At 44.9% G+C, this 26950-nt stretch overlaps 2 long non-coding RNA genes across 2 annotated transcripts in view; one reads left to right on the forward strand and one right to left on the reverse strand.

Annotated features, from left to right (window-relative positions):
* LOC135415034 (uncharacterized) overlaps positions 1 to 26950 on the reverse strand; it is a 621260-nt gene that overhangs the window by 130144 nt on the left and 464166 nt on the right. The gene's annotated exons all lie outside the window — the stretch shown is intronic.
* Positions 15646 to 25609, forward strand: LOC135415027 (uncharacterized). The gene is made up of 3 exons (XR_010430943.1): positions 15646 to 18771; positions 21158 to 21351; positions 22315 to 25609. It is a non-coding gene; the product is annotated as an uncharacterized LOC135415027 (long non-coding RNA).

Raw genomic sequence — 26950 nt, forward strand, 5'->3', positions numbered from 1 at the left:
AGGACACAGAGCATTCCCTTTCTTTCAGAACATCTGTCTCTGCTGCTAGCATTGGGTGATGCACTATAAAGAGTCTGCTGGTCTTAAAAACAACAACAGTTGTTGGTCAGAAGTTTTTCTGAAATAATTTTGTCGACTGTATTTCACTAGATAAATTAAAAAAAACAAGCACCAAAATACCCAAATCACATATTTGTGGGTTTTGGTTTTCTTTTTTTTTTTTTTTTAATATGAACTTTTTTTTTTCTTTTGGTCAGAGTTACTGAAGGCTTTGTGGTGGGTGTTTTTTTTGGTTTTTATTCTTTATGTTTGTTTGTTTTCTTAGTGGCAGGGACAGCAACACAGGACACACCAGTCAGAGGATTTTAATTTTTAACCTTAAATATTACCAAGCTCAATAAAACCTTCTCAATGGGGACTGCAGGATTGAAAGAGGATCAGCTGAGCAGCCTTTACCTTTGCTGATGGGAACAGCTGTGGTTTGTTTCTGCTTCTGAATGATCTCTGAAGAGTAAATATTTCCTTGGAGCACTCCAAAAAGAGGGGGGTTTTTTTAGAGGTTGTCTAAGTTCTCTTTTAGGAAGGCTGGGTGATGATTTACCTAATGGGAAATGAAACCACTTGGAATTGATGGCACCCACCTCTGGAGAACAGACTGTGTTGCCTTGACTTGACCTCCCTGTTGCATCACCTGTTGCACTCCTTTGGAAGTACCTGATAGCCCAGTTCCCAGAGGCCCTGAAGGCAGGAGCAGAGGGAGAATGTGTGGCATTTGTGGCATGAGAGGAAAAGCAGGTGTTGCTGCAAGTCTTACAGTGGGAAATGTACCTGGAAGAACCTTTTCCAAATGTCCCAGGGATGCCAGATGTCCTGTATAAACTGATGGGATATTGAAGAATACCATGGGGTTGAGGAGGAATTGCTTGCTTTGGAGATTGCAGAAAGTTTAAAGCCTCATATCACCCCAAGCTCCTGGCATTTGCTGTCTTTGCAAATGTCCTGTGAAGAATGTGCTTTAGTACTGCCAAAAGGGAGGAAGACACCTGGGCAGTTTCTTTAGGATTCCTCCCCAGGGACAAGCCACACAGGGTAGTTAGCAATGCAAGTCCTCTCCTGTACCAGCAGAATGATAGAGATCCCCAGGAGAGGAGGCTTTGTAGTGTCTGCTTAGGCACAGAGCAGAACCAGAGTGGCTCAGTGGAGCTGTGTTAGGAACCACAAGCTGCTCCTGAGGAAGGCTGCTTGGAGAAAACATCTTCCCAGCAAGCATAACCACACCATTGCTCCATCAGGAGCTGGGTGGAAGCTAAAGCATGTGTAGGACTGAAACCACCTGCCCAATAAATAGAGGGGGGAATCTTGCACTGGATGTGATGGACAGCTCAGGAAAGAGAAAAGCTGTGATACCCCTGACCCACTTGGGGCTTGTTTTTCAGACCTTTGGGAGGATTTTAATTTGGAGACATTCACCCCAATATTTATATTTGCTATCATCTCACTTTCTTGCTTATAATTATTCATGGCAACTCAAGGATGGCTCCAGCCCCCTGGGTGCATGGTCAGTCCCCTCTGGAGGTGGCCCCACTGTTCAAAGCAGTTTTGTGGCTCTTGGGGAGCTCAGTACGATCCTGCATTTACACCTGTAAATTTCTGCATTTTAATTTATGTCAGATTTTTTTCTTTTTTTCTTTTTTTTTTTTTTGTTCTTTTTTTTTTTTTTTTGTACGTTGCCTTAATGTTCTCACGTGACGGTAGAAAAAAGAAAAACAAACCAAAATTTGTTTAATAATCATCCGAAAAAAGTTGAGAAATTTTTTTTTTTGCCAGACCCATCCCACAGGGAAGTTTGCTGTCTTCCTGGGGCCAGGGTGAGGGATATTACAAAAACACTTCCTAAGCTTATTCAACCCTCAGACTATTACCCGCTGTTGGTTGTCCAGGTTGGAAGTGAAGACATCAATAATAGGAGTACCAGGGTAATTAAAAAAGATTTTAAGGTTCTGACCCGATCACTTCATGGGACAGGAGCACAGGTAGTAATTGGCTCAGTTCCTGTGCTAGCTGGGATGAATGAAGAGATAAATGAGGAGAGGTTTAGGAAAGCACAGCTTACCAATAGGTGGCTTAGAGGATGGTGCTATCGTCAAAATTTTGGGTTTTTTGATCATGGGGCAAACTCCATGTTGCCTAGTCTCGTCAAACCAGATGGGCTTCATCTATCTGGGAAGGGCAAAAGAACTGTAGCCCGTAAGTTGGCAGGGTTAGTTAGGAGGGCTTTAAACTAGGTCTGAAGGGGGAAGGGGCGGCAACTGGGCTCTCCAGAAAAAAGCCTAAGGGTGTAGAGCCTGAGTTGAGAATAAAATCAATGGCCCAGCTGAAGTGCATGTACACCAATGCACGCAGTATGGGAAACAAACAAGAGGAGCTGGAAGCCATAGTGCAGCAGCAAAACTATGACATAGTTGCTGTCACAGAAACGTGGTGGGATGACGCACACGACTGGAGTGCTGCTATGGGGGGCTACAAGCTCTTCAGAAAGGACAGGCAGGGAAGGAGAGGTGGAGGGGTGGCTTTATATGTTAGAGAGTCTCTTGACTCTGTTGAAGTTGAGGTCAGCAGTGACAAGGTTGAGTGCCTGTGGACCAGAATCAGGGGGAAGGCCAACAAGGCTGACATCCTTGTGGGTGTCTGTTACAGACCGCCCAACCAGGATGATGAAGGAGATGAATTATTCTACAAGCAGCTGGCAGATGTCTCAAAATCTCCAGCCCTTGTGCTTGTGGGTGACTTTAACCTGCCGGATATCTGCTGGGAGCTTCATACTGCAGAGAAGAGGCAGTCAAGGAGGTTCCTGGAGTGTATAGAGGATAATTTCCTTCATCAACTGGTAAATGAGCCTACCAGGGGTAAGGCCCCACTAGACCTACTGTTTACAAACAGAGAGGGGCTGGTGGATGATGTAGTGGTTGGAGGCCGCCTGGGGCATAGTGACCACGAAATAATTGAATTTTCAATCCTCAGGGATGTAAGGAGAGCCATCATTAAAACCTCTACTCTGGACTTCCAGAGGGCAGATTTTGGCCTATTCAAAAAACTAATTCAAGGCATACCCTGGGAAACAACCCTTAAAGGCAAGGGGGTCCAGGAGGGATGGACATGCTTCAAGCAGGCAATTTTGAGCGCACAGGAACAGGCTATACCAGTGTGCCGAAAGGCCAGCCGGAGGGGAAGACGGCCGGCTTGGTTAAATAGGGAGGTTCTAAAAGAAATCAGGGATAAAAAGAAAGTTTACAGACTGTGGAAAAAAGGGCTGTTTACTTATGAAGAATTTACGAAGAGAGCTAGGTCATGCAGGAAAAAAATTAGGGAAAGAAAAGTGGAATTTGAAGTTAATTTGGCTAATTCAGTTAGGGATAACAAAAAGTCCTTTTATAAATACATTAATAGCAAAAGGAGAGGCAAGGAAAACCTCAGTTCTCTGTTGGACTTTGAGGGAAATATAGTTAACAAAGATGAGGAGAAGGCTGAGGTACTTAACACCTACTTTGCCTCAGTTTTTAGCAGTAAGACAGGTGGCCCTCAGGACAACTGGCCTCTAGAGCAGATAGACAGAGACAGAGACCTGAATAGCCCTCCTGTATTCCAGGAGGATGTAGTTAGCGACTTACTGAGCCAGCTGGATCCCAACAAGTCTATGGGACCAGACGGGATCCATCCCAGGGTGATGAGAGAGCTGGCAGAAGAGCTTGCCAAACCGCTCTCCATCATCTTCCAACAGTCCTGGCTCTCTGGGAAGGTCCCAAATGATTGGAGGTTGGCGAATGTCACCCCAATCCACAAAAAAGGCTGCAAGCAGGACCCTGGCAACTATAGGCCTGTCAGCCTGACCTCGGTGCCTGGCAGGGTTATGGAACAGATCATCCTGAGTGCAATCACACAGCACCTTCAGGATGGACAAGGGATTAGACCCAGCCAGCATGGGTTTAGGAGGGGCAGGTCCTGTCTGACCAACCTGATCTCTTTTTACGATCAGGTGACCCACCTGGTGGATGAGGGGAAGGCTGTGGATGTGGTCTATCTAGACTTCAGCAAGGCCTTTGACACTGTCTCCCATAATATACTCCTGGAAAAGCTGGTAGCCCATGGCTTGGACAAGTATACCCTCTCCTGGATTAGGAACTGGCTGGAGGGTCGGGCCCAGAGAGTGCTGGTGAATGGAGCTGCATCCAGCTGGCGGCCGGTCACCAGTGGTGTTCCCCAGGGATCAGTGTTGGGCCCAGTCCTGTTTAACATCTTTATAGATGATTTAGATGAGGGGATTGAGTGTATCATCAGCAAATTTGCTGATGACACTAAATTGGGAGGGAGTGTCGACCTGCTGGAAGGCAGGAGGGCTCTGCAGAGGGATCTGGATAGACTTGAGAGATGGGCTGATTCCAATGGGATGAAGTTCAATAAAGCCAAGTGCCGGGTCCTGCACTTTGGCCACAACAACCCCATGCAGCGCTACAGGCTGGGCACAGAGTGGCTGAAGAGCAGCCAGGCAGAAAGGGACCTGGGGGTACTAATTGACAGGAAGCTCAACATGAGCCAACAGTGTGCCCAGGTGGCCAAGAAGGCCAATGGGATCTTGTCCTGTATCAAAAATAGTGTGGCCAGCAGGAGCAGGGAAGTGATCCTACCCCTGTACTCTGCGTTGGTGAGGCCACACCTTGAGTATTGTGTTCAGTTCTGGGCCCCTCAGTTCAGAAAGGATATTGAGGTGCTGGAGCGGGTCCAGAGAAGAGCAACAAGGCTGGTGAAGGGACTGGAGCATAAGTCCTATGGGGAGAGGCTGAGGGAGCTGGGGTTGTTTAGCCTGGAGAAGAGGAGGCTCAGAGGTGACCTCATCACCGTCTATAACTACCTGAAGGGAAGTTCTAGCCAGGTGGGGGTTGGTCTCTTCTCTCAGGCACTCAGCAATAGGACAAGGGGGCACGGGCTTAAGCTCCGCCAGGGGAAATTTAAGTTGGATATCAGGAGAAAATTCTTTACAGAGAGAGTGATCAGGCATTGGAATGGGCTGCCCAGAGAGGTGGTGGATTCACCATCCCTGGAGATTTTTAAACGCAGATTGGACGTGGCACTGAGTGCCATGATCTAGTAAATGGACTGGATTTGGACCAAGGGTTGGACTCGATGATCTCGGAGGTCTTTTCCAACCCAATCGATTCTATGATTCTATGATTCTATGATTTATAGCACCCACTGGGGGCCCAGGCGCTTTCTGCTCCTGCAGTGGCACCAGGGATTTGAGGAGATGGTTTTTTTCCCTGGTGAAATAGATTGACTGTGTTTGACATTTAAATTGTCATCCAGAATTAACCTGCCACTGAGATAACAGGAGGAGGACAGAGCAGCTTTCTCTCCCCCACTCCTTGGATTTTCCTCCAGAGACCTGTATCTTCCCTGTATCCTTCTCCCTCTCCAACTTTGCATCAAGCCAGACCAAAAGATCAGCAGTTCCTATATGAACATTCAATTAGTCCCATATTTAAATCTTGTCACTGTGACCTAGTGAATTATGCAAGGGGCTGGATACCAGAAATCAATTGAGCTCTAATTCCCAGCCCTGGCATGGGATCTCTCTGCATATTGCTGTAGGCAAGTTATTTCAGCATGTTCTTTCTCTCTCCATTTCTGCCCTATAAATTGCACATGCTAACATTAGGTGATGTACTGGGATATTTGGGTGGAAGAATTGCACAGCACATCCCACTTTTACATTGTGTGTTTGGATCTTTGAATCAGATGTTTATTTGAAAATGCATCCATAGCGAAACATTTGCCAAACGCAGGATGATTCAGGCTTTGTCTTTTATTACAGACAGAAGGTCTAGGGGAAATCTTTGGAATTATCATATGAAAGACAGTTTAAGATGAAGAGAAGGTTACAAGAGAGTAAAATAGGCAGTATTTTCTACCCCAAAATGCTGGTGCTGAGTTATCACTCACACGCAGTCCAGTAGGACGGCAATTCAGAGCCACGGGGGTCCTTATCTCCCATGGCTCATGCAGAAATTATTGCAAATGCTGTCGACAAGAACAGACCAAATCCACCCCGAGAGGCTGCGGCAGCAAGGAGGGTGTTGTCATATGCAGGGCCTGAGGATTTTTGTGAAGTTTTTTCTCACCTTGATGGAAGTGTTTTTAAGAATGGTTTTGTGAAAAGCTGGCACCAAGTCTACAGTGCTCTCCAGTGATGAGTTTGTAATGCAAAGGAAATTTAAGTATGACAGAGGACAAAATAATTATTATAGCGGTTTACAGGCCTTTCACGTGTGTTTCTTAGAAACATTAATTGAGTACTTTGTCTCCTATTGCTCTCTTTTGCTACCCATCACACTGCACTCACAAGTTAATCACTACACTTTGGAGTTGTTATCCACTAATGGATGAGCACAAGCGATTTGTGGCGGAAATTTAAATGTTATTTTTATAAAAAAACTACTGGAAAAAAAATCTAGTTGGAGTCAGTGTTTCCTGAATGGTTTAAAATGTCATCTGAGACAAAGTTCTGTTCAGCTGTTCTTGACTGTGGTATTTTCGTGGTGCAACATTTGTAAGGCGTGGGAGAGCCAAAATGTGAGCTCACGAAAGGCAAAGTCTTTAAACTGCTTAGGTGGCTGCATACAGCATTTTAAAAAAGTACAGGGCGAGGGAAGAAGGATAAATTAGGTGGTTTAAATATCCTTAATTTTAGTTAAAGATGGCAGCACTGAAATTATAAAGGCATTTAGCTCCTGTCTAATGAAGCCTCCTTGGTGTGGCTTCTTGGGGATCTGAGTGCACCATTCACGTTGCTGAAACCTCTTTATGTCACACGGGGCTTGGCTGAAATCAACAGTTTATTATTGGCTCCAGCAACTCATGACCTCTTAATGCTGTCTTAATGCTACCTTGGTGAAGTTAAGCTGTTTGCACATCCTTTCCCTCCAGCCCTTAGTGGAAACTTTTATGTGCAATCATTCATCATAAGGTGATTCACTGGGTAGGATATGTAAAGCTCTCTTTGGTCTCCAGATGTCTCAGCCAGCTGATAAATAATCAAGAACCTTTAATGTTCCTTTTTCTGTCTGTCTGTCTCCTCTGCTTTGTTTGACCTGCAGGGATTGATTGGTGAGTGCATTAAAAGCCAGTCACTGGAATGTCACAGACATGAATTAACACAGTACTGTCTCTCATTTGGTGGCTTTGGCAATGCCAGGCAAGAGACTTATCCCAGGGCAGGGTGTGTTTGGGCTGTGCTGTTGTTGTCATTTTGCTTCTCTGCATTTCTAAGTGTCCTAATTAAATACTGAAAAAAATCAAAATTTTAGACATTCTTCCAAAATCCAAGTGCCATTCACAATGAGGGTTTTTTGGGTTGTTGTTGGATGGCAATAGCCCCTTTTTCCCCCCCAACCTTATAAGCTTAAGTCCAAACTTTTCAGTCTTGATTCCTTCATTATTGTTGTTTTCTGATTGACCAGGTGAGGGTGAATGCATTGTGTGTCTGTGGAGCCAGGTCCTTTGAAGGATAGCTCTGCAAATTGGGATTTCTCTTGGAAGGTCAGTTGCAGAGTCCCTGCCTAGGTTGGCCTCCCCTCCTTTTGCCTCCTGGCAGTGATTGCATGTCAAATGATTGCACTCTTGAACCGTGAACTCCAAGGCCTGTGCTCCCACTGCTGCTTGGCAGGAAGAAGTGATTTTCTGTATGGAATTAAAGAGCCTCCTCTCTTCCTCTGATTTAAAAAATCATTTTAAAAAGACTTTTCCACCCCACATCTTCTGAAGTTAGTGCTGCACCCTGCAAGGCTGGCAGCCTCTGAAAACAATTAGAAAGAGACTCTTGAAGGCAGGATCTGGACAATCTTGCAAGAGACATAATTTTAATCTCATAGAATGTCCTGGCAAACTGGGTGAAAACAGGCTTTGTCCCTGGGATGAAAAATGATTAAAGCCAAATTCTATCTTGCGGCGATTGTGGAACAGGCCAAAGTACAGCGGAAGGCATGGCTAAATTGGTTTTCTTAGTCCGTGCTCTAATAGACTCTAAAATGTCTCTCTAAATGGGGAGAGGGGAAATCACCCATTTGGGTGTCATCTGCATGCATGTCCTGACCACCTTGACCTGGCTTACATCCCAAGTAGCCTCTCCTTCCTCTGGCTTGGCTTTGGCCCACTGCCCTTCCTGGCACCTGTGGATGTCCAGCACCTGCTCCTGCCTCCATACACACACATAGACACTCTCTCTTCACTGCCCACTTGCTTCTCACTGCAGCTTCTCCCTTTGCAGGCAGATGGCTTTGGGTGGGACATCCCACCCTGCTGTCACCCCACTGTCTACACGCTCTATTACCTTATAGTCTTTAGGCACACACCTACATGCTACTGGCTCTATTGGCAACCTTTTAAAAAGCTCTTCAAGGACAAAAGAGAACCAAAGATACAAGAGACAAACCTAAACAGGAAAGCTCCCCTTCCACCCCATTTAATCTCATCCTCATTACACACCAGAGCGAATACATACCCTGGTACTGTAATTTTAACCTCTGCTTAATTTCTCCCCCAGAGAGGGGCTGCTGGGACTCTACCAGACCTGTGAAAAGCAGGAGGTTTCACACAAGGATCACACTTTGTTCCTGAGGCAGCAGCAAAGCATGCTGCCCTTGGTTTTTATCAGCATGATTAGCCAAAACTGTGGAATTTTGCAAAGGTGATTCAGGGGAGAAACCCCAGGATATTGTTGGTACAGTATTTATTTACATATTAAGTAGAGAGGGTCAGTTCCTAGGTGCCCAAGCAGAACCAAACACAACAAATGTCCCTGATTGAAGCTCCAGATCTCTTTTGTCAGCACCCCAACCTCATCTCACCAGGTTCACTGTCTGTCCCTTCCACACCTGAGAGTTAAGTGCTGGAGGATTTGGACTCCTTTAGCTGCCAGGCTCAGGTTTTATCCACCCTGTTCTGCAAAAACACTTCCCAAACACCTGGAAAACCCCTGCATCCACTAATCCTCAACTCAAGGAGTCTCAAATATGCCTTCATTTCAGGTGAGGATGTGCCTTTTTGTTCGTTGCACATGTGTCTGGACTTCAGTAATGAGCACATGCAAATCTGGGCTTTATAAAACTGTAAATTGCTTAAAAATGGGAATGAGGGAGCAGTTTTCCTAGTGGATGGCTTGACTTCTCCTTCTAGGTGGTAGTCTCTGCTTGCAGTCTGTCGTTCAGCCCAAAGCCATCTGTGCTGCACAGCTCGCTCTGTAGAAGAGGAGGTGAACTGGGGAGCACGGGCCAGGCAGAGGTACCACCAGGCATTTGATCTGATACAAACCAGTGTCCAAATTTTGCTTGTATGGGATATTCTTTTGTTGTTGTTTGGTTTTTGTAGGAACTCACGCAGATCTCAGTCATTTAGATCTGTCGCAGTAACTACACGGGGACAAACACAATCCAGAGCTCTGCTGTTGTGGCTGGACCCATTTAATGTGTCTGGCACCCTGATTTAGGAGCTGTTGTGTTTAGAAGCTGCTTGGCAATCAGCGGGTTAGTTTTCCTCGTGTTTGTGCCCGACAAGGGTGTGGGTGAGGGAGAGATGTGGCACTGAGATAAGGAGAAGCTTTTAATTCATTTCGTAGGTGACCTAAATTCAGGCCCTGTGGCCATCATGTCAATCCCACGGTCTTGTCTGCTGGATTACTGATGTAAGTAATGGTGACACGTGTATATATCGAATGTCCTTCTCTGTGGCTTCAGGAAGGACATCTCGGGGAGGGGGGAAGAAAGTTACTTGGAGATGTAATGATGCTTGTCATCAGTTCTGTTTTCTGAAGCCATGACCTCTGGTTTATCCTAGCACTGAGAGAGCACGTGACAGCGCATGTCACAAAATTATAACATATTTATCCTATGAGAGCGGCTTGTTCCCCTGTGCTTCATATCTCCATAAAATCTGAGACTGCTCAGGGAACTTAAGCACAGAAAGACCTAATTTGCAGATCTCAACAGGCATGTACATGACATAGATGCTAACCTGCGTGGTCCTGCTGAGATGACAACATTTCTGAGTGCAGGAGCAAAACTCCAGATAGCTGGGTAATTACAGTGGCAAAAATTATGTGTTTATGGCCCTTCAGGAGCCTCAGGTGATAAATGTTCTGTGGATTGCACTCCCACATTCGAGTGCCCAGACTCTGTCCAGGTATCCCGCAGTTCCTTGTGCCTTCAGTGGCACCTTGGGCGTGGTGTGTGCAGGCTGCTTTAGTTTGGAATTAACTTCTCCAAAGTAATCCCGGGTTTCCTGTACCCTTTCCACAGGTTGGGCCCAAGCTCAGCGTGACGGGAGCGCTGCAAGCAGTGACTCAGCAGCACACCTGCCCTTGCATACGTGACTGAACACCTCATGCTGTGTGTTTCATCCCCAGAATTGCTACTTCCTAAAGTTAGAAGCAAATAAAAGTCATGCTTAGTGAAAAATAAACCTTTATAATTTAGGTCTCCAGCACCACCTGGTCTTCCATCCTCTCCCCTAACCTCTTGCTGGATAACATTTCCCGTGCTGATTGTATTAGTGTAGCATGGAGTGAAGTACAGTCAAAGGCTAATCTTTTTGTGATTGAATATTAGATTCTTCATTTCAAGAGGCTCTTACAAACAGCTCTCTGTCAGACTGATGGAAGATGGCAGGGATGGAAGAGAACTTGAGGGGAAAGTACATGTCTCTTCCCAAGGGTTTTATTCTCTTTTCCATCATAGCTTTTACATTATGGCAAATGGTACAATTTAGGGTTGTAATTTCAAGAAACGTGTTCATTACTGAGGAGGCAGCTTGACCAAATCTTCCTCACAAGGCAGTTAATTGACAGTGTTTAGGACTGACAACACACCTGAGATTGGTCACCAGCAATTCATCCTTGAAGTAGAAGGAAAAGAACAGAAGGACAAAAAGGACAGAAAGAGAAAACTTGGAGGTGCAGGATCCAAAAGGAAGTAAACATGCAACTGAATAATACTGATCCTGTGCTTCCTGCACCACCTTTAATAGTGCATAAAATGACATGTAAGTAGTCATTTATTGCTATTTTTTGCAGGATGAAGATACAAGGCAAACACTGCTGCTCCTCAGGCAAAGCCTTTACGCCTTGTGCAGAAGGTGGGATCTTTCCAAGGTCCTACACTGCTGTATGAGCCATTGCAGGACCTGAAAACCCAGGTCAGGCCCCAGGATTTCCTGTTCCTATCTCAAGACAACCCTTTGCTGTTTCTTCCCTTGATCACTTTTAATAGCTCTATGAACTGCTCTCCTCTCCCTACCCCAAAAATAAAACTGATGGAGCCAGATGTTCACCATGTTTGCGTGCAGGGCAATCGGGGTGGTGTCCAGAAGGGACCTGGCAGTTAAGGCAAAATATGACACTGCAGCAAGTAAAATATAATGTAACAACACATAATACCTGTCTCCAACTACTACCCAGTTCTGGAGGTTTTTGCTTTGGTTATGTGTCTCTTTGCATTATGTGAGTCCTCTGTACCCACAGGTTTGCTGCTGTTCGGCCTCACCAGTTGTGCTTTTTTTGCCAGGTAAAAGCAGAAAAAACTCCAATCTGAAGTTCCAGTTACTTTTGTTTATCATGGGATGAGGGATTAAAGGTAAGGTAAATCCTTTGGGTTATCCAGCCTGGTAGCAGTTCTCAGAGCAAACTCAGTGGGCAGTGATAAGGCTGCTCAAAGATAGTGGTGGGATGTCCCTTCCTGAACACTTGGTAGTAGATACCAGTGTGGTTGCCATCCCTCATCCTTAAGGGATCAGATCTGCCATCTCCTGGAAGGGAAACTTGATTTTGCTTGAGCTGCTGTCCAGAAAATAATGTGGGATTTGGGGTGTTCATGGGAATATTGAGCCAGTCATCCCAGCAAAGGGTCTCTGTCACCTCATAGTTAAAGCTCTTGCTGGGAATTTGGGAGGTGAAAGAGGGAGTGACCAAAAAACCTTCTTCTGTTGCTTGTGTGCAGGTTGTGCTTGTGCTTAGCATAGGTTTTAACAGTGACATTCAGGAGAAAAGGAGGATTCTGTACAAAGACTCTGAGGAGATGAAGCTGCTTCTCTGCAAGCCTGGATGAGGAGCCTCCAAGAGAGGTGAGACTGCAGATGTGTCCCTGTGTGCAGCATCTTCTATGAGCTTGTACTGACACGACTTTCTGCTCTGTGTGTGTGTGTTTTTTTATTGGGGGGTTGTATTTTCCATTCCATCTCCGGAGTGCCCTGATCTCTCCCTGTAGCTGGAGGCAAGGCAGCTTCTGGATTTGCTCCCTGCAGTGCAAAAGTCTCAAAACAAAACACGATGTCACCTAATTGTGAGCGCTGAAATTATTTATGGACCTGGCCTTTGGAGTCAGAGCCTCAAACTTCTTTAATTACCTTTGGGGATCTGTGCACAGGATACCATGGTGATGAGAATAATATTTGGAATTCAAGTCTTGTCTAATGTGCTTTAGCAGCTGGAATGGGCAAGCAGCTGATTATGACCATAACAGAAATCATGCCAGAAACCTCCATACACAGAGTTTGGAGTGTTGGCTTTTTAATCAGATGTATAAAACTCTTGTTATCTTTCTTAAGCCCTTCTGGAAACAAAATTTGGAAGGAAAGCTCCTGTTCAATATTCAATGTCCCTGTGCAATGTGAATCTTTACCTATAAAGCTGCCTTTCAGACAAAGTCCTCACCAAAGGAGGAAAGACTAGAATGTAAATTGTTTTCTTGCTACTGCTGTCTGGGGCATTAATATACATCCACTAAGAAACAAAAACTGAACATGCAAATTATTCCCACTACAGATCCATACCAACATTGCTGGAATTAGGCTGAACCTGCCGTTGTTTGATTCAAACTCTGCAAACTCTCTGGGGTCAACTTAAATATTTGAGGTGATCTGTTTCTCAAGGGAAGCCCTCCAGGTTCGTTAGCAGCCCATGGCAATTGTCAGAACCGATGGTATCTGGAGGCAGTTGCTGCTTCTCAAACTCACCTCCAAGGACCCACTGAGGCACAGCTACACAGGACTGTCCATGGGATGATGTAAGATTTGGAACCAGAGGCAGCCCACATTCAGCCAGATCATAGCACAAGCCTATCGGCCCCAGCCACGTGGGATTCATCTGAGCAAATAAACTGGTTGTCTAGTCTTGCTTTGGCACTACAGGGAAATTGGCACATTCAAGGCATGATTCATCTTGCCCTAAAGCTGATATCTAAAATAGGTCAGCTGAGCTGTGAAAGTGCCTGTTTCCCTTCACGGTTACAAAGGATGGGAGGCTCAGTGAGGCACAGATGTCTCCAGCGTGGATGTTTTGAATTAGGCAAGATGAATCCTGTCTATGCTGTATTTTTTAAAAATGCTTTGTGTGATGGAAGTACAAGTCCAATTAAAAAATACAGTGTCCTCAAGGGCCCTCGATGAAACGTGTTTGCTCTGAGCTCAACTCTGACCCAAAGTATCTTTATCTGTAGTCACAAAGTATTTAGTGACTCTAACTTGTCAGACACTTCAGCATTTGGTCCTCTCTATCGCTTTTGTTTAGCAACCAAACTCAAAGATTTAATGGATGCTTTTAGAGTTTACTCCCAAAACTTTAAAATTATTTGGATCAGGTAGCATGAACATTTCCCCCTTCTTCAGAGCTCTAGGACTCATAGCAAATTCCTATTTTCTTCGATGTATTTGTTCCTTTGTCTTGTATCATCCATAATGCTGTGATTGTCCCACAGCTCAGAGGAGAAGATTTCTTGAGTAGTTTGGAGCATCTTGAACTTTGATTTCTAATCAATTTGCGCTAACAGCTCTGGAAACCAATATAACAAGCCAGGCCTTTTCTGTCTCTTTCTCTTTCTTACGTTTGGAAAAATAAATCTGAGCAGCGACGTGAGTCTTGTATAATTACTCTTCCATTTGTATTTCTAGACTTGTCAATCTGGCAAGCGTCACAGAGCGGGATTAAAAGCTTTCTCCTTCTCTCTCAATCAGAGACTTCATTTGCTTCCGTGTTTTACAGTAAATATAATCAGTTCAGCAGGAGATGGTTTTGTTCTCTGCAGTGATGTCTTCCTAGTCGAGGGAGCTCTTATTAGCAGCCCGGATGGGAAGTCAGTTGACAGGAGCCCCCGACACCGCCTGTTGTTACAGCTGTAGGCAGAGTGCTCTTGGCTGGAGTCCCCCTGGGGCACCTGGGAATGCGTCTCCCCCACAGGAAACCCAAAGATCTCTACTCCTTCATTTCTGGCTGGGGTTTAGGAGACTCTAAAGAGGAGTTGGAGTCAGACTCAACCACCCTCCATGTGGGAGCAGGGTGATGCTGTAAGTCTGCAGGGTGGCTGCTGGGCCAAGGGAAGATGGTGCAGATTAATCTTAACTCCCTATTAGTCCCAAACATGGGGGTTCTGGGAACCTCCTCCAACCAGGCACAGTCCACAGCCACACAGGGACTTCTGTTCATCTTTTGGGCAGGGATTGGCCCCAGTTTGGTGGGAAGGGGAAGTGCTGGAGCATGGCAAGTCTTGGCTGTGGGATGGAGGGGGCCAAGCTTGGTGGGGGCTTGGACTGAGGGTCACCAGTCAGGATTGCTAATGGTTTGACACTCTGTAGAGGACAGGAATAAAGGAATTTTCATTTAATGGAGAATTATTACTTGGGCACTTAGATATCTCTAAGTTTAGCAGCAGAGCAGGGAGTTTAAATATTGCTTTCCGTGCATTTAAGCACCTGAATTCCACTGGCACCTCATTTAGTTTGTCTTTGTCCTTTTTTTCACCCTGACTTGCAGGCTCTGTGCCTTGATTTCCAACACATAAACACAACACAAAATACAATAAAAAGAAATTGGAAACACTTTGGTTAAGCCTTGATGGCAGCTGGTATGTAAATGCAAAGACTTCAGACTGTCTCTCAGTACAGAGCAACCCTTAGCCCTTCATTGTTTATAACTTTTGCATGGTCAGAGCCACAGATGTACCAATATTTCAGTACTTTCACTGATTGCTTCATTTCCCAGTTCTGCACCTGAATTCAAGAGTGATGTCAAGTTTCATGCAGTGTAAGTCCTTTGCCAATCCTTCATTAAACAAACAGCAAACCTACCCTTAAGCTCCAAGGATTTGTTTTTTCACCCTATATCTTTCCCAACACTTTTAATCACTTTATGAGGACCAAATGTCTATTTTTTACCTAATGACTTTGCAAAAGTCAGCCCAAGAGTTGATATTTCTATTCTTTCCTGTTTTCACCCCTCATAAATATTCTGTGGTGGGGCCTGAGCTGACAGTTGTGATGAAGAGACGGGGTGGCACAGAAATACTTGGTCCTCTGTGGCTGTGCTGACAGCTGGTGTGGACTGGCACAGATCCAGTGGAGATCTGGCCCCTGGTCCTGGATTTGTACAGGGAATCTGCCTATAAAGGCAGGAGCCATTTTACAGGCTGCATTTTCCCTTAGCCTGACAGGTTTTAATAGCTGGTACGAGGGTGCTGTTGCATCCTAAAAGGCATTGTAGAAACTCATAATTAAGAGCAACCTTGCTGCATAAAGCTCTTAATTTAAGCTAAAAAAAAAACCAAACAACAAACAAAACAAACCAAACCCCAGACAAACAAAAAAACCCCCACCCACCCACTCGAGAAAATGGACACGAGAGGATGCAATGCACAGAAAAGCAGCCTGGTTTTCAAAGCAGGTGAGGCTTTCAGCGTTGTGCTGCCGGTATTCGAAGGGGAAATGGTCGTAGCGAGGACCTCGGGAGCGCTGATCTCCTGGAAAGCCGGGAGAGGCTGCTGAGCCAGCCCGGCTGAGCATCCCGCCCAGCGAGGAGGCTGCAAGCTGTTGCACAGCCCCTCACCAGCCAAGAGCAGGGCGAGCCAAGCGCCAGCCCGGGAGCCAAGCGGGGATCCAGCTGCCGCTTTCGGGGCGGGGAGGGGAGGATGGACTGGGCGACTTCCCTGGGCTTGGCACCGCATCCCGGCAGCCTGGCCAACCGTGCCCCTGGAGTGTGTGCGGCGGGAGCAGCGCTGCTGAGGCAGACAGATAAAGAGGTTGTACCGGGACCACTTTCCACACAGCAATTAACGGGAAGAGACGGCACCGAGCAAATATTCCAACCGCGGATCCAGGAGGTGCCAATATGTTTTGCCGTTCCACGATTGTGTTCTGGAGGCGGCAGCAGGGCTGTTACACTGAAGGGTCTGTTCAGTTGGCATTTCCACTATAAACCTAATTTTGGAAAGGGGTTATGATTCGGCCATTTTTAATTAACGAGGGGATTAAAGTTGGCACACGGGCGCTCAAGGGCTGTTTGTTGCTGGTTTAATTTATTTTCTTCTTTTTTTTTTTAATCCAATCTGTTAGGCCCATCTCAAATAATATTCTTTGTTTCCACTTGCTGGGGTTGACTTTAAAGATCTCTATGCATGTGTGTGGGCCTGTGTCTATGTATAAGAGAAAAGAGATTTATCAAGGTGAAGAGCCACGTCAGAGTAGGTGAGCAGGTTGCTGAAAGATCCCACATTCCCAAGGCCACTGTAACTCATACCAACTATGTGCTGAAGCAGAAGCAGTTGCAAATTTTTTTGCTGAATTTTGCAGAATTTTGTCCACTTGGGACGTGCAAAAAGTTTGCTCCAGACTTAGGCATCATTCTTATGCACAACATTTTGAAGCTGTGAGATACTAATATTTATTTATCAAAGTCTTACCAGGCAGCTTGTTGGTAAGTCACTGTTGGAATACATAAAATCATGTAAATACAATGACACTGTAAATAGTTACCTATTGTAGACTATATTATTGTAAATCCCCAAATTTCTAGGGCCATAAACCTCTCAATATCAGAAAAATTTATTCCAGTTCTCTACTATCCCAACCACTAGAAAGTTTTTCCTCATATCTAACCTGAATCTCCCTCTTCTTAACTTAATCCTGTTAATTCTTGTCCTATGTGCCATGGACATGGAAAACAGGCTGTCCCTTGCCTTTTTGCAGCATGCTTTTCATGTGTCAGAAGGACATTGTCCCTTGGTGGTTCTTACTTCTTTGGGCTTTCCAGCTTTCCCAACACAGCCTCTGAAAATTTAACTATATTTAAAAAAAAGGTGTCTTACCTCTTTCTAACTGGTCCAGCCTTCCTGGGAGTGATGAAGATTTTGGGTGAAGCTTCAACAGAACCCTTGGCACTGCTCCTTTGTGCTCAGCAATATTGCACCTCTCAGTCCCCCTGCTCTTTCACAAGTGTTTTCTTAAGCATCATTCAGAGATGACCACAACACATGGAGTGTGTACCTGGACTCACCAGGAGGAATGACAGCAAGTCTGGGTTTGTACAAGTGCTTCACCACCCTGTTGGCAAACACCCAGTGGGAAGGGTCTGTGGCTGGCTGTTTGAACCCTTGAGCTGGTAACTGGTGTGTCCTCTGTTGTTCACAGGGCCAGAGCTCTGAGGTGAGTACAGGGATGAGACTGAAGTGTAACTCCCTCCGGCTCTACACTGCACTTCTGAAAAGCCTGCTGGCCATCCGAATCACTTGCGTGGTTGACAAGGCCTGAGCTTCACAACACATGCATCCTTTGATCTCTCCAAAAGTCATATCCTGGCTCAACAAGCCTGCAGGTTTGTCCCAGCTTTGGCCACACTCTCTGAGCAGCTCCAGGAGTCACTGAGTTCATTTGGTAATCACTATGAACTTATCTGTGATGCCTGTCAGTTTGTTGGCCAGCAGCTACCCCAGCTGATGTCTGTCCATCCTGTGGCTGCTATCCCATCTTTGTGAATGGGCAAAATGGAAATCCTCAATACAAAGGGTATGGGTAACAAAGGATGAGTTGTCCTTCTAGTTCTGGGGGGCTTTAGTTCCTCTCTCCTGGTGGTGACTGGGTGGGAGACGAAGGACAAGAGCAGGGCATTCCCTTTCCTGTGTGTGCTGAGGGCTGGTTCTGATTTTGGGATTTGAGGAAGGGTATTTTTGCAGGAAGCATGGCAGTTTGTGTGGGCTGGGGTTGTTTGTCTCCTATGAATTGCTTTGCCCGGAGTGGTGAGGCTGCTGTTTGAGGGGGTGCAGCAATCACTGTTCCCTGGTGTGATGGGTTTGTCATCCACGGTAGTGCTGTTCCTGGGGTGTGTATATTTGTCAGCTGAAATTTTTCTGCAATTTCCTTGACAGGAGCAGTGAGTGACACACGTTCCCTCAGGAGGTATTTCCATGTTTTTACTATTCTTCAGGCTTCTGTGACATTTCCCAAGTCCAGTTGTTGGAGCCTCAGGTTCAATCATCTACACTGCCCAGGACCACATCCCAGCAGGGATAATTTGGCCCTTCAGCAGTGAATACATCGACTTCTGCAGCTCATGGTATGCACAGTTTGGTATGCCCATGGTACACGCCTTAAAACCCACACCGAAAACCTCCATCGTTTGGTGCTCAGTGGCACCAGGTCCAGCATAATTTTTCATTCCTGTGACTCCCAACAATGGCCTGAAAATGAAAGTTAAAAAGAAAACTAAACCTGCTTTTGCCTTCTTTCCAGGTAGAGGTGCGTACGAGACTGAAATTTTCAAGCTTTCAGTGAAACACCAAATGTGTGTGTACAATTCCAGGAATGCCGGCTCTCGGGAAAAGCACCGCTGACTGGGAGATTCCTGGTAAAATTGTGACAGTTGACAGCACTAAGCAGATAACACAGGCTATATAAAACAAACTGCTTCTTGTGAGTGTGCTAACACTCCTTGCACTTCTCTGGCCTGAATGTTTTAAATATCTGTGGTCGGCTGTGAATGTTTGCACAAATCAACTCTTACTGTCCCTGGACTTTAGAGGTCTCTGATGACCCCTTTTGAGACTGAGGGGCTGTTGATGGATAGATCATGGAGTTCCTCCATCTTCATCACAGTGAAAAGAGAGGATGTCATTGTTTGACCTCAGCTGGCAGCTGCTCATTCACTCCCATCCCCTGCCCCAATGGGGAAGAAAACCGGAAAAAAAGGTAAAACTCATGGATTGAGATAAGTATAGTTTAATAATTGAAACAAACTAAAATATAGTAGTCATATTAATTATAACAATGATAATAATAGTAATGAAAAGCAGAGAGAGATAGAGGAACAAAACACAAGAAAGAAAAGCGATGCCAAATACCACTGTTCACCACTTGGTGGCCAGCCTGTCCTCCAGCCAGGTTTCCCCCACAGTTTATATACTCAGTTTATATACTGAGTGTGATGTCCTGTGGGATGGAATATCCCTCTGACCAGTTTGGGTCAGCTGTCCTGGCCATGCACCACCTCACTGGCAGAGCCTGGGAAACTGGAAAGTCTTTGACTTGGAGTAAACACTACGTAGCAACAACTAGAACATCAGTGTGTTATCGACATTATTCTCATCCTAAATCCAAAACTCAGAAAGGAAAATTAACTCTATCCCAGCCAAAACCAGGACAGAGGAGAAGCCTCGTTTTTTTAATTCCCCCCCCCCCCCCAGCCAGAAAGTGCATTTACACCAATGGTTTGATTTTCAAGTTGCCCCAGGCCATCTGTGCTGTGCCAGTGGGTGTAGGTTCATTCCCCAGCTTTCAACCAGCTTGCAACCCTGAGGGTAGTTTGCTCCAGGAACCTCTTCTCACCTTTTCTCTTGACTCCACCAAGATTGGTCATCTCTGCCCTCATATCCCTCTATACCCCAAGGTAGACTTCACATATTTTCAGTAAACTGGGGTGGGGTTAAACTAAAATCTTTCTATTTCTGGCCAAAGGAAGAGAGACTTGTTACCAGGAACCCAAGATCTGTCACCAACCACTGTGGAAAAAGAGAACTCTGTCTTATCTATTATTGCTGCTTTTGTTATTGATATTGTTATTATTCTGAGAACCCACTGAGGCCCTCTTATTATGTTGTTAAAATCAACGTTTTCCCTGTGCACTTCATTCTCCCGCCTGGGAAAAATAAAGAATTTTTGATAAAGTTATGCTGATAATGCTGCTAATTAGTTTCTCATCTTTTAAAAATATGACTGCAGGCAACTGGAGCAAACTCTTTGTTGCAGGACATTGTATGCTGAAATGTCTATATGCTTGATATCCTCTGCAGGGCTCTCACAATATGCTAATTTGTCCTTGTAGCAGAGTTCGCTTTTTTAGGTCTTTTCCACTCTATTTTGCAAATCCATTATGTCAAAATATGATCAGTCATATGTGCACAAGATGCAGGCCTTCACCAACATATGGAGATATGTGTGTGTTTGTCTGCACGTTCACACATGAATAAGCTGAAAAAATAAATGCACAGATAAATGTGTATGAATTTATTTACGTACACACACAGATATATTTTTATTATTTTATATCATTTAATGAAATTAAATGTGTAGTGAAGTTAAATGTTAATTTTTTGTAATTATCTATAATATGTGCATACACATACACATGAAATTTGACATCTGTTTAGGAACTCATAGGGCTTAGCTCGTCTAGGGAACATTTACTCTCATTTCCCTTAAAATATATAGTTTATAGTCTCTATTCAGCACATAGAGTTTGCAAGCTCAAGTTGTATGCTTGCCTGTGCATTTCCTAGCACTTCCATCTGAACACTCATTATAATTTACTTTCAATAACTATCATCTGTCATTTTTAAAAGTTGCATAATAATGTGGTTGGTTCATATGAAAAGTGATGTTTGCTCTAAATTTGGCTACGATTTTGACATTGCTGTTAATATTTTTTGTAAGCTTGACACCCACAAGCTGAAAAGACAGGTGGTAAGTTTATTTTTTTAAACTTCCCTTTCAACACCTCCCCCCAACAATTAAAAAACAAAAAGTCACATTTTCAACACATTCACTGGAATTTCTGTGTTCCTTTCTAGCAAAATTTCACTGAGGCAAAGGAGAAAGATTAAGTTTTGTACCTATTTGGATTAAAAAATATTGTAGTTTTTGGGTCCTGAGACTTAAAAACATTCCTTATCCGATTAAAACCATCAGCTGAAACGCTGCTGTTTCTTCCCTGGTCCTGGTGTATGTCCTGGCTCCTGCAGGGTGGGTCTGGATCTGTGCATCATTCCCCAATATAATTTTTTTCCCCTCTCTCCTTCTCAAGGTGCTGGAGGGAAGTACCAGAAGGGGCTCGTGGTGTTGCATCTTCACGCAGCTGAGAAGCAGGAATGTCTTGTGAGCAGCACCTTGTGGCTCACAGAGCTACAAACTAAAGGACCCAAACACAGAGTCCTGTGGCAAAAGTCCCAAACATGGAGTTTTGGGGCAAAAAGTTGTATTCCTCTTGAAATGGCAAAAGTGGGTGGTTTCCCTCTCTGTCTTTTTGAATTTTGAAAATTGTACATGGAAAATAAGTGCTTTCTAGGGATTCAAAACCTGGTTTTAGAGCATTTTCAAGAACACATTTTGGAAAAGGAACCACGACAACTTTCATTAAAAACAACCCCAATAGTGATTTTGAATTTTTTTAAAAAAATTCAGTTTGTTTCAAGTTTTCTTTCTTTGTCCTGCTTTTGCCTCAGTTACTCTCCTAAAGAGCCAGCTGTAGCAGAAGGAAAAGTTTGCATATCTTTTCCTTCTTGTTTTCCAAAAGACATAAAACAGTTGTGAGTCACACTGACAAAGATTCTCAGTTTTCAGTGGTGGGGCCAAGACAAACAACAATCCTAAACGACGTTCTTTCTAGGACTGTCCTGAGCAAGAACAAACAAGCTTTGCTAATTAGACCAGTTCAGTCCCTGCTCAAAAGTGGTTTGAGATCACATGGAAGCCTTTTTATCACCCTTGATGGTGTTGCTTCTATTTGAAGTCTTAAAATGTTGTGTGACAGCAGAAAATTAGGGTATCTCAGAGAAGGAAACATTAAACACTTGTGGAGACTCTTTTTCTTTTCTTTTTTTTTTTTTTTCTTTTCTGATTTGGAACTCTTCACTGGATCCTACTCAAAACTGTAATTTCTTCTTTTACCAGTTGCTGCTCTTTTCAGGGCACAAAGTCTCCCCCTTCCCCAAGCCCATGGTCTTGTGGTGGGAAAGGTGGGAGGGTGTGCAGGTAAGAATTAGGGGCCAGAGGGGGGTAATTTCTGTGGGGCCAGCGTGAGTTCAGCAAAGGTTGGCTGTGACCTGGAGCAGTTGCCAGCCCTTCTGTCACAGACGTACAGAGAGTTGGTTGTGACATTTTTCATCTGTCAGGGAACACGCTATCCCAAATACCACAGGTAATTTTTTTTTATTTTCTATTTTTTTTTTTTTTTGCTAGCAGTTCCTTGTTTACTGTTGCAATGGCTGGGGACAAGGAAGCTCTGGTGCTGTACCCACATCCCCTCGGACCCAGGATGATCTGTGAGGATCGCGTGTGTCCCGTGCACGCATCACTCGCACCGAGCTGGTTTGAGTTGTCGGTGACCAGGAAGAGCCAAAGGAGTCCTGGGCAACCTTCTGGAAACCATCACAGGCCTGTCTCAGGCTGCCTGGGAAAGAGCTGCCTTTAGCCTTGCCTTCTCTTTCTTCCCTTAGCAGGTACAGAAGGTCAGGTCTTCCCTTCGTGCTTTGGTTCTTGCTATTTCTGCATCTGGTGAAAATGGTGTGGCTACTCCAAATTAACACAGATTCAGCTAAAATAACCTGTCTTCACAGGCAACTGCTTTTTCCCAGAGCTCCCTGAATGTATGGGAGCTGCAGAAATATGTGCTTTGTTCAGGGGCACATTTGCATTGATACCTTGTTGGTGATGTGATAAGTGGTGTCCCAATGGCACAGCAGTGAAAAACATGGGAGCATGTTGAGTTGCAGAAGCACTGGGTTGGCTTTGGATGGAGATGGGGCATGATTATTTGAATGCAGGATGGACTAGAGAGGATGAGAGTGGTTAGTGATGGGAAGGATGACTACAGGGAGAGATGGGTTAGATACTTGTAAATGATGAGGCTGCCAGTTGCAAAGGAAAAAGGGGCTTTTGGATGGAAAGGCAATTATTTAATCAAAGGGGAAGTGGAGGGAAGTAAATACCAGGGGAATGACAGACTGGTGCTCTGGAGTTGCCTCCTTCTGGCTGGTTGGACCCTGACTGCCTGTCCTGCCAGTCAGCTCTGTCTCATATCGACTTCCCTGCCACCTCTGCTGCTCAATAGCTCCTGCCCTTATTTCAGCCAATGGATCCTTGTCTTTAGATTGGCTGGTTGGTTGCCTGTTCTTCAGACCACCTCCATTAATTCCCACCCTCCAGCTTCCTGTCACCACATTCATTATTTTCAGTCCCCACCACCTCCCCTGCTGTTCTCCTGAGATATTTCACTGGCTCTGTTAGCCCTGAATTGCCAAATTCTGGCTTGGCTTTCACCAGACAACCACATTTTATGTTCCTACTAGCTAATCATACCCCATGCTTACATCCATATGGTTGAGGATGGGTGGGCAGGCACTGAAGGCCACGCTGGGTCCCCACAGGCACAGGAGGCTGGCTGGGCCAGGGACATGCTGGTTTGTGCTGAAACCCATCCCAGCCATTCATCTTGACTCTTCATTTTGACTCTGATACAGCTACAAGGAAAAACCAACATCTGGCCTCCATCAGTTGTGATGGCCTCTGCTCTGGATCCCTAAGGACCAGTCTTTGTACCTGAAAGCCAATTTGATATAAAAGCCTTGGGCAACTAAATCCATAATTAGACTAAGCACCCCTCTTCCCTCCTCTCCCAGTCTTGCTGAACTGGGGGCCAAGCCCACCTCTCTTCCAGGACAGAGGAAATGGGCAACTTCACAAGGAGGTGAAGTCTGCTGCAAATAGTGGAAAGCCTCTTCTAACAGTCACTTGCATTTTTTTCCAGCCATGAACCACCATCCTGGGCTCTCAGGGAGCCCAGCAACCCTGTGCCTGGGACAGAAGGCAGCTGTCTCCCTCACCATGGCCCTGGCACCACTGTGGGGCTGATTCCTGTGCCAGGCTTGGTGCCTAGTGTGGCTGCACACCTTCTTGGGCTCAGCCGGAGAGGAAGATGGGAATGTTATTTTTGCTTTGTGTTGAGGAGTCTCTTTCACCTCTGAATCGCCTTTTGCATGAGATTTTGTACTCAAAACTTCATCAGAGGAAAAAATCTGTTCTTCCTAGCACATCTCCCATACATGCACTCTGTAGATGACAACTCCAGCACTGCCTGACGTGGCAGAGAGTGTGGATGGTGGAGAGCATCCCTTCCCAGTGATGGGGCCACCCTGGGCAACCCACAGCCACCACCAGCAGCTCGGGGTGTTGTGTTCATAGAGGAGGAGAAGTCCTGGCAAACAACTATTGCTTGTTGGTTGTGCAGAGCAGGTAATTTTGCAGGTAATCTCTTAACAGCTAGAGGAAGGGCAGGAGAAGGTGTTTTTATCACTGAAGAGTGATGTGCTGTTTCTCCAGAGGGTTCCCTTGTGCAGCACACAGAGGCTCAGGGTTGGCTCACCTGCTTGTGAGCCCAGAGCAGGATGCTCAAAGATCCCAGAAATCCTGGCCAAAGGGCTCAAGCTGGGATGTTTAGTTATTTTCAGAGGGAATTTAACATATTTAAATGGATCTTGCCATGCACACTTCTCACAGATAAGAGGTCTCTTCCCTGGGCAGTGAGTCCATGGGGTGGTTGGGTAATGCCTGGGTACTAAAGGTGTTTTTGCCCAACTGCTTTCAGGGAGCAGGAGCTCTGCTGTGCTGGCTGAAAGCTGCCTAGGAGAGAATGTCTTTAATTGGTGCCAGATTAACCATGGCCATGGGTTGGTTGGTGTTTTTCAGGGCGTGAATGGCATGATATCAGGGCAGCCCACAGAGCCATGCACTCAGTGAATCTGGCTGTATCTGCGAGGCTGAGGGAGAAACGAGTCCTCCAGCTCACAGATTTGCATAATGTCTTTTATTTCCCTAAAGAATATACATTGTATTTGCCAGGAAACTCACCTGAGCTACCTTTTGTGTGAAGTAATGGATGCCAAACACATTAAATACAAATCATTTGCTCATCCCTGGAAGTGTTCAAAGTCAGGTTGGATGAGGCTTTGAGCAACCTGGTCTAGTGGAAGGTGTTCCTGCCCACGGCAGGGGGTTGGAACTAGATGGTCTTTAAGGTCCCTTCCAACCCAAACCATTTTGTGATTTTATAATTTATTTTCATTCTAAGCCTGAACCAATTACAATAACAAAATCAGAAGGTGGGATTCCACTAAAGTGGGATTTGGGAGGCCTGGGTTAACTGCTGGCCTTTGCCATCTCTTTCCACTCTTTGCCTGACTCATCTCTTTCAGCTCCAGGTTCTTCAGGATATGGGATATCTCTTCCCATCCATCTGCAGAGTGTCTTGAGGCTCATCCATGTGCAGTTAATGTTATAAGCAGCATTTCCACTGCACTGAAAACACTCTAAGTCCAACAGTATTTTCAGAAATAGGTTGAATCTAAAAACAGATGATAACATTTCCCAATGAATAACCTCCTTAAATATTTAATTTGAACTTGGTGAAAATATTTTGCTTCGAACCGTTCTTAACTGATAAAGGTCAGCCCCTTTTAAAATTTCTATTTTTATTTATTTATTTTTAATTTCACATAAAAATAATTTTCTGGTTAGGGAAATCGCTTTTGTTGAATTTCAACTACCATTTCTGTTGCATTGTGACCCCAAAACAGCTGCCTCTGAACTGCTTTTTGCCGTGGCTGCAGATGGCTGGGTGGCAGATGTGTTCTCATCCGACAAGTGGCTGAATTTTAGTAGCGAAGTGAGAGATCCCCAGTAGCCATTAAAGTCAACGTTCATCACCAGTTACTTTATTCTAGTGGCTTAGAGAGTGCAATTTTCATTTCTCGAAGAAGAAACTGCTGTAATCCTGTGTCTCCTCTGTCATATGAGAGCGTACTGGAGCTTCCATTAATCACTGTCAGTTGCTGAGAGATCATAGGCAGAAAAGCACTTGAAAGAACAAAATGTTACAAACTTAAACAAGAAAAACTCAAAATCACTATAAAAATCAATTTCAGAATTGAAAGTTATAATTATTTTATACTGCTTGTAACTGGGATCTTATGGATGGAAAAGAAGAGCAGGTTCAGCCTCTACTGGCTCACTGTGTTTTATTGATTGCTCTCTTTTAGCTCAAGCCAGTGTCATCCAAGATGTACCATCAAGAAGACATCAAAGATGGAATTCTGGTCAAAAGTGACCAAATCAAAATCCAAAAATCACATCTGAATTCACAATTTCAACTCTAGGCAGCAATGCTGCAAAACTCCATGGTGAGGGGAGTTGGAAAATCCTTCCTGATTTGCTCAGTTTTCTGGCTGGAAAAGACTTTTTAGAAGTTTCACTTCCTTAATGAAAAGAAGAGATGGAGGGAGGAAGATGGAGGTGGGGGAGAAATCTGAGATTGCTTAAATTGCCTAAGAACCCTTTCTTGGGATTACTTCTCCTTCAGGATGTGCTTTGTGGTTCCAGGACAGCAACGGGTGGTAAGGAGAAAAGATCAGCGGTAGGAGAATGGGAAACAGCAATATAGGAACCATACCCTTTATAACACACATAAAGAGATCCTTTATGCTGCAATGCCCCTGGGAGAGGGACATGTCATGCCTGTTATTTATCTACTTGATCAGGACATTGACATTTTTATTGCAGGAGTAATTTTCAGATTGTCCCTAAGAAGTCAGGAGGCTGTGGGCAGCACTGGAAATCCTGATCCGAGGGTCTTTTTCCAGAAGAAAACTGAGAATAATATCTGGAGGCACAATGCCTCCTTTCAAGATCCCGGGGCCAAAATTCATGGCCCAGTGCCAGGATTTGCAAAACCTCAATGGGAGAAGTTGGGCAATGTTTGAGTGTTTTAGTTGTCGGTTGTTTTTTTGTTGATTGGTTGTTGTTTTTTTTTTAAATTGCTTGCCCC

The sequence above is a fragment of the Pseudopipra pipra genome, chromosome 5 (genome assembly GCF_036250125.1).
Source record: "Pseudopipra pipra isolate bDixPip1 chromosome 5, bDixPip1.hap1, whole genome shotgun sequence".
Taxonomy (NCBI): Eukaryota; Metazoa; Chordata; class Aves; order Passeriformes; family Pipridae; genus Pseudopipra; species Pseudopipra pipra.